The sequence below is a fragment of the Anas acuta genome, chromosome 9 (assembly GCF_963932015.1).
Source record: "Anas acuta chromosome 9, bAnaAcu1.1, whole genome shotgun sequence".
Classification (NCBI taxonomy): domain Eukaryota; kingdom Metazoa; phylum Chordata; class Aves; order Anseriformes; family Anatidae; genus Anas; species Anas acuta.
This window is the reverse complement of record NC_088987.1, coordinates 22,132,096-22,139,299: the sequence shown is the minus strand read 5'-3', so window position 1 is coordinate 22,139,299 and position 7,204 is coordinate 22,132,096. Positions and strand designations below refer to the sequence as shown.

Genomic DNA, 7,204 nt, shown 5'->3' with positions numbered 1-7,204 from the left:
TCGACAGTGCCCTTTCACTTCCCTGGAGTACACTGGCTCTACCACATTCCAGGGACTGACTATTCACAGCCACTGCAGGCATTTCTCTTATTTTGGCAAGGCATTTCCAGTATACTGAGGAGGAGTCTTCTAAAGGTACAACGGTAGAGGGGTCCCTACTCATGTAAAAAGCCAATTAAAGTTAAATGCTTAACTGCCATCTGTGCCTTTAAGAAAAATCTCTTAATTTTCCCCAGTGATCAATTTTTTTTCACATGGGACCAATTTTGCTGTTATTGCTTAGGCAAAATTCCCATTGAAGTCCATGGGGAACTTTGTCTGAATACAAAATGTGGAGCGAAACCCTGTGCTTATTTGCATAGAGCACAAATCATAAAGATCATATCCTGATGCAAGTGATTTATCCTATATGACAGTTGGTGCAACTGGGCTATTTTTAACCATTATTTGCTGTAAAATATTTCATGATATTTACCATTCCAAAAAAAAAAAAAAAAAAAAAAAGGCAATTGATTCTTTTTCCTTAAACTGGATTAGATTGAAAGATTCTGGCTGCTTTCCAAACCCATTAATTACTAAATGGTACATTTTCAACAGAAATGTTAAGCTATAAGTAGTTCTTCTAGAGCCAGTTTGCTCCTAGCTAAAATCAATTAAAGCTGGTAAAGATACATTTCTCTGGTCAGGTCCAGATACAGACATCTATATTTATAGTGTAGTGGATCCTGGCAAAATTGTCCAGCCTGGATGCAGTTGTACAAGCAAAACTGTTTTTACTGTGTAGCTCTTGAAAGGGATAAGTAGGTGGCTTTCTGGGATAAATCCAGCTGTGTCAGTAGGGCTGCGCTCGCACTATGCTCTGTTTCTGCTTAGAGTAGCCTCAATCTCCCAGGCCACAAACAAGCACACACTGCCCTATGGAGTATAAAGGCAAGGCAGTTTAAGCTTGCTTGTCACCACCACACCCCGCTACTCGTTCCCATTTGTGTGGCCTTGCAGGGAACTGGGTCATGGAAATGATCCAAAGCAGAAATCATTTGGGGTGGGAACGAAGGGAAACCCAAAAAAAAAAAAACACAAAGAAGAGGGTGTTCTTTTCAACCAGATCACTTCCTTGCACCACACAATGCAGAGGGCACTTCACAGCGTGAGAATGAGTCCCCCTGCCAAAGCGGTCGGTGACTTTTAAAGTGAAAAGTCCTTATGCTACAGACACCAGTGCGCTTCAGCTTCTATCTGCATGACTCTGCACAAATGGCACACATGCCAGAGCTGTTGCACAGAGGCTTGGCCTCCTGAAGCCTACAGGAGCAGAAAATCCCACGGTTCGTGGGGGTGCTGACTGCCCGAGAAACCCCAGGACATCTGACAACACAAGCAACCCTCTCAATTAGCTCCAAGCTGGCAGAGAAGGGGGTGTGCACAGTGCACAAAATGTGAGCATGTACATGTATGTAAGCTGTAAAGTGTTTTTATCAGAGCACTTGACAATCTCCAGCCATCTCAGGGTTTTGTGTAGCTGCGGCGCTGGCTCACATGCAGAACCAAGACCACCAGCCTGCTTCTCTCCTAGCCCCTGCTACTGCTCTGGCCTCATGCTGGCAAAGCACTGCTTGGCCGTGTGGTGAAGCAGATTGGCAAAGCAATCAAGCTGAGAACTAGCCTGGGATTTTGGCACTACGTGGATGTTATTACTTGAGAGGACCACCCTGCCTATGCAATCAGTGGGCAGCAGAGAGCCAGGGCAGCCCAGCAGATGGAAGGCAGGCTAGCTGGGTCTCATTCAGGAGCAGCCAACTTCTTGTTTATATCCAAGCTACTCAGAGAGCAAGGAGCTCCAGCGAGCCCCACAGGTTTTTGGGACTCCACAAATAAAGTGCCTGGAAGGGCACAGAGCACAAAACCTGTAAAAGCAACCCACGATGAAGCATGCTACAAGAGATTTGGGAATGGGAGGTGAGAGGCAACTTCTTTTCTTGAAATAGAAGGTCTCCTGTCTGTATTCTCTAACATTATGTGACATCCCCATCCCACCACCCCAACACTGCAGGTAAGTCCTGTTTAGTTAGGAAATGGGTGCAGATGAGGAAAGCTGGAGTTGCTCACTTGCACAAAACAGAATTTGGACCATTAGGTAAAGAAATACTAGAAACTGAAAGACTGGAAAGACTCATAGAAGAAATTGCATTTTGCATTTAAGGACTGACAAATTGACAGATTCCTCTATTAAATAATTCAGTTTTGCTATGTACACTGAGATGACATTTAAGAGTAAGTTGTTGCTATTGGCTACGTTCATTAAGGAATTAATTTTATAAAGAAATTAAAAGACTATATATTCATTCAGTAAAATATACTTAAGCTTTATAAACCACAAAACTAAAACATTTGTCAAATGTGTTTTCTTTCAGTATTTAAAAAATCCACACAGAGTATTTGTTACTACATGCTTCAGGACTGGGCAGGAGGGCAAAGACAGTTTGGAAGAAAAAGCTGACAGACCCATAGGGAGAGCGTGTACAACACAAAGGCTGGGCAGGGGGAAAAGTGCAACAGGCAAAAAATAACAAGGATGTAGAGATGGTGAAGTGAAGCTAAAGAAGTGGCAATAGCAGAAAAAAAAATTGAGGGCACAGCTACGTGAAGTCTTTTGCTTGTTTTTCTTAATTAGACAAAGATAGTCGCATTAACTCGAGTTGAAGAAAGCAAGCTTCATGGAAGAGGAAGGCCTTGCACAGGGGATTTCCAGTGGAGTGGGAGGCTGGTTTCCTGCTGCTCTTTGTGCACTGAGGAGAGGCCGTGACTACGGAGGTGGTGGGCAGGCCCTGGGCTTCTGCCGCTGGCTGCCACAGGAGCAGGAGGGAGATCACCACCCCCTGGAGCCAGCTCCAAGCACAGAGAGCCGTGGGCAGATGATGGAGGGAGGCCTGTCACAGCCAGAAGTCACCGCCAGCAGCTGGCCTCCTCGGCACGGGGCTGGGCTCCATCATGGGATGCTCCAGGCCCCAACACCGTGCTGGGATCCAAAGTTGCAAAGTGTGTGGGAAAAGTTGTCAACAGAAGGGGCCGGTGGCAAGGCGAGAGGTAGCCTGGCAGCCCCAGGGCACCAATTCCTCTGGTCATGGCCTAACCAAGCACCAAGGAGGGCAGCAGAGGCCCATTTTATTCTGTTAGTACAGGGAGGTGGGCATCGTTTTAGGGCTCTGTATAAGTATTCCCCTCAGCACCTGAGACAGAGGAGGAAAAGAGCAGTAGCTTCTCTCATACGTTTCCAAAATTTTCCATTTCCATAGAGAAGCAGGCTGAAGTTTACCATGATTTACGTGTTGTTGCAAACATTTTAGTGGAAGTGAGCTATTTTTCCCAAGCAATTAAAAAGATCAAATTCTTCTAATTACTATGGAAACAATTTCCTGCAGGCACTCCCTACATACACCGTTAGGAAAACTGCTTTTCTCCAGTTAGAGCTGGCTAATCATCATGTGTCAGTTAACTTATTTCTCTTCCACATATACATACTTATTTTCTTGGAGAAAATATTGTGATCCTTTATATTCTCTCAGTATAATAGTCATTCCTATCAATGGATGAGCTACAATTGCTACCACTCAGGAAGAAAGGAATGCAAATGAGGAATACCAATTAACCTCTTTACAATTAAAAATATCTCTATCTATTATAGCACCCATTAGTGATACTCTAGTTAATGGTCTGTCAACATTTCCATTAGACCTTTTCCCCCTGCTCCCACACAGAACTAAATCCTAGCTAATCACCTTGAATATACCTCTATGGATTTACACAATAGAGATACACAGCTCAAATGAGAATCTCAATACAGATTCTGTTATCTTGAGCCATTACATTCTCTTAAGTACCTGTTTTCTAATGTATCAGTCTGAATACTCTGTCCTGTGAAAACACTAAATTTTACAAAATGATGATTCCCTGCCCCCCGCTCCGCAATGTTACAGCTACTTCATGTATCAAACCCTCCCCAACTGCAAAAACTTAAATATATTATATTATGTTTAAGACAATATATTGTCCTAAATACACACTGTGAAAATTGTAGGGTGAAAGTGTGTTCACAGCAGATTCCTTTTGTCCAATATAATTCACATCATATATTTCTTTATTAAACACTAGATGTGAGGCAGTGGGCTCCGTTTGGTGCCATGCACTGTAATACCTAGAAATGACAGGGTGAATTAAGGACAAAGCATCAGCCTTAATAGCTTAAGATCCCCTGGCATCCTTATGGTCAAACCACACTCTCCACACTACCGTAATGTAGTTTTTGTATGTCCAATTCATTACAAATGTATCACATTCATATATATTGCATTTGTTAGTCCTTCCCACTCTCAAAACACACTTAAGCATTTTATAGTGTGCTCATCATCAACTGTCCTCAGCAAGAGGACTGGCGTACAAGGGAGGGTAAGCACTGTGCAACCAGTACCCAGAGGGTAAAAGAGAAGTCCCCAGTATGAATCCTAGGCTATGGTTAAACCTTTATTTTCACCACAGGATTTCTCAGTAAAATTACAATAGTACTGTTGGTTATCTATATGTACCTTGGCAACATTTTGAGCACTGAGCTTGCACACAGCAATTCAGATATGCCAGGTTATCCTGTCTTGTTTTTAGTCTAAAAATAGAGGTTCTGACAGAGGCTAATTAAATGCAAGTACACAGACTACCCCTCAGAAACAAAAACTGCACTCTGTGCAGCAGAGTTAATGTTTAATGCAGAGCGACTGGCTTTTGTTTGGTATTACAATTTGTAAAACTCTAATTCGATCAACCAAAAGTGACTTGCATTTTATATATTACAGCTGATAAAACACTAGTTGGAAAAACTATATTTTTTCATACTCAACAGGCATACAAACCAATGCCACCACATACGTAAATGCTAGAAATACTGTTTTGTGGCAGCCGTGCAGGGATGTCCTTAATTTAAGAGACTGGTTTGTTATAAATGAAGTCTCAACTCAGTCTGAATTTTGTATTATTTATAACTATAAAAAGTATAAAAGGTATAAAAGCTATAAAAGGCAAGTAAACAGCGCTGGGTGTGTGGGGAGTCTATGCTCCAACAACACGCACACACGAACATCAAACATTCTAAATGTACAGAACATTAATTTACATATTAAACCCAAGTATGCCTATACAATCAGAAAAGGTAACAAACAATCCATTAAGTTCCATGACTTACTAAACTTGAGTACGCTTATACGTATCTAACATCAGAAAAGGTATCAAATAATCCTTTAAGTTCCGTGACTTAACAGTCTTTGCCGACCCCCATGGCCACACTCCCACATCTCCCCCTTCTTTATTAATATCAACCATCTTCTCGACACGAATTACCACTCCATATATAACACTTCCCGGGTGCAACTTGCTTTTGTTAAACCTCATCTGGTTTCTTCCTGCCCAGCTCTCCAGCCTGTCCGGGTCTCGCCGAATGGCAGCACAGCCTTCTGGTGTGCAAGCCACTCCTCCCAGCGTACTTGCTATCTACTTACTATCATCAGCGTACTTACTATCATCAGCGTACTTGCTGAGGGTGGACACGGTTCCCTCATCAGAGTCACTGATGAAGCTGTCGAACAAGACGGGACCCAGCACCAACCCCTGAGCTTGTCACGGGTCTCCAACCGGTCTCTGCGCCGCCGATCACCATCCTCTGAGCTCGGCCAGTCAGCCAGTTCTCAACCCACCTTACTGTCCGCTCTTCTGTCCCACGCTTTGTCAGCTTTGTTAGCAGGGTATCATGGGAGACAGTAGCAAGAGCCTTTCCTTTTTGTTGTGTTGTTGTTGCTTGGTGTTGGAGATTCACATCACACTCTGTGGTAGAAAAGTTTAGCACATCAGCATCCCACTGGGAAGACACAAAATGCATTCCCAAAGTCTTTCCCCGTCTCCTTAGCACTGGAGGTGCCTTAAGAGGAGAGCGGTCATGGCTGGGCCCCTGCAACGCTAGCAAATTCTATGAAAAGTTGCATTCGGCTGAAAAGTAAGTGAATGACATGAGCATGATCTCACTATTTGAACTAATGAGTTAAATGTCCACTCGTGCAAAAATACTCCAAGAAATAATCCAATAGGTTATGTGTAGTGAGACAACCACAGCTGAAACTGCCACAAAGTGCCGATGGTGAGAAACAAACGACAAAGCCGTTTCCTTCTCTGACAGCAGAACACCTTGCTCAGGGAAGACCCCCATGTGTCGCCTTCAGAAAGCCTGCGACACCCTCCACCTCGTGCTCCCATCAGCAGGTTGAAGAAGGTGAGAGGGAGCGGCTGACGGAAGACTGCTCTATCCAGAGTGTGGGGTCTACTGTGAAATTTTCCACTGAAATTGTGTCCACTTCTGAGGATTGTATTTCAAGGAACACACACACCAAGCAGAAAGCACCCAAGGAACCCAGGAAGCGATGCTAAGAACGACCCTTCTTAGGATCAGACTCTTAGGAAACATGGTCTTTGAGGAAAGATTAAACATTGGATTAATAGACTAAGGCTTTAATGTCAAGAGAAGGCAGAACCGAGATGTGGAGAAGGATGCTGCAAATAAAAAGCGAGCAAACTCCTCCCCAGGCCATAGATTTAGGACAAGGAAGAAAGGACTTCAGATGCAGCAAAGGGACTTTAGTTTAGGTGTTACAGTGTGGTGCTTTTACTCGGGTGAGCAGCCGAGTTCCACCATGGCCGCTCTCTCACTCCCCCTCCTGAAAGGGAAAGGGAGAGAAAATACGATGCCAAGGGCTCAAGGGCTGAGATAAGGACGGGGAGATCGCTCAGCAGGTGTCGTGATGGGCAAAGCAGACTCAGAGTAGGGAGACCGTACAATTTTTCCTCCCCAGTCCACCCTCTCCCACCTCCTCCCCCCGAGCGGCTCAGGGGAGCAGGGCAATGGGGGCTGCGGTCAGTCTGTAGCACTTTGTCTCCGCCGCTCCTTCTCGGTCGCTCTCTGCCCCTGCTCCACGGGGGTCTCCTCCACGGGCTGCAGCGTGGAACCCTGCTCCACTGTGGTACACCATGGGCTGCAGAATGACAGCCTGCTTCTCCATGGTCCTCACCACAGGCTGCAGGCTCTGGCGCCTGGAGCACCTCTCCCCCTCCCTCTTCACCGACCTTGGCGTCTGCAAGGCTGTTTCTCATTCCTCCCTCTCTCCCAGCTGCTCTT

At 44.8% G+C, this 7,204-nt stretch overlaps 1 long non-coding RNA gene across 1 annotated transcript; it reads left to right on the top strand.

The window, feature by feature from the left end:
- The first annotated feature begins 1,843 nt into the window (after positions 1-1,843).
- On the top strand, positions 1,844-4,128 carry LOC137861078 (uncharacterized). Its single transcript, XR_011099360.1, has 2 exons — positions 1,844-1,956; positions 2,672-4,128. It is a non-coding gene; the product is annotated as an uncharacterized lncRNA (long non-coding RNA).
- Positions 4,129-7,204: the final 3,076 nt, after the last annotated feature.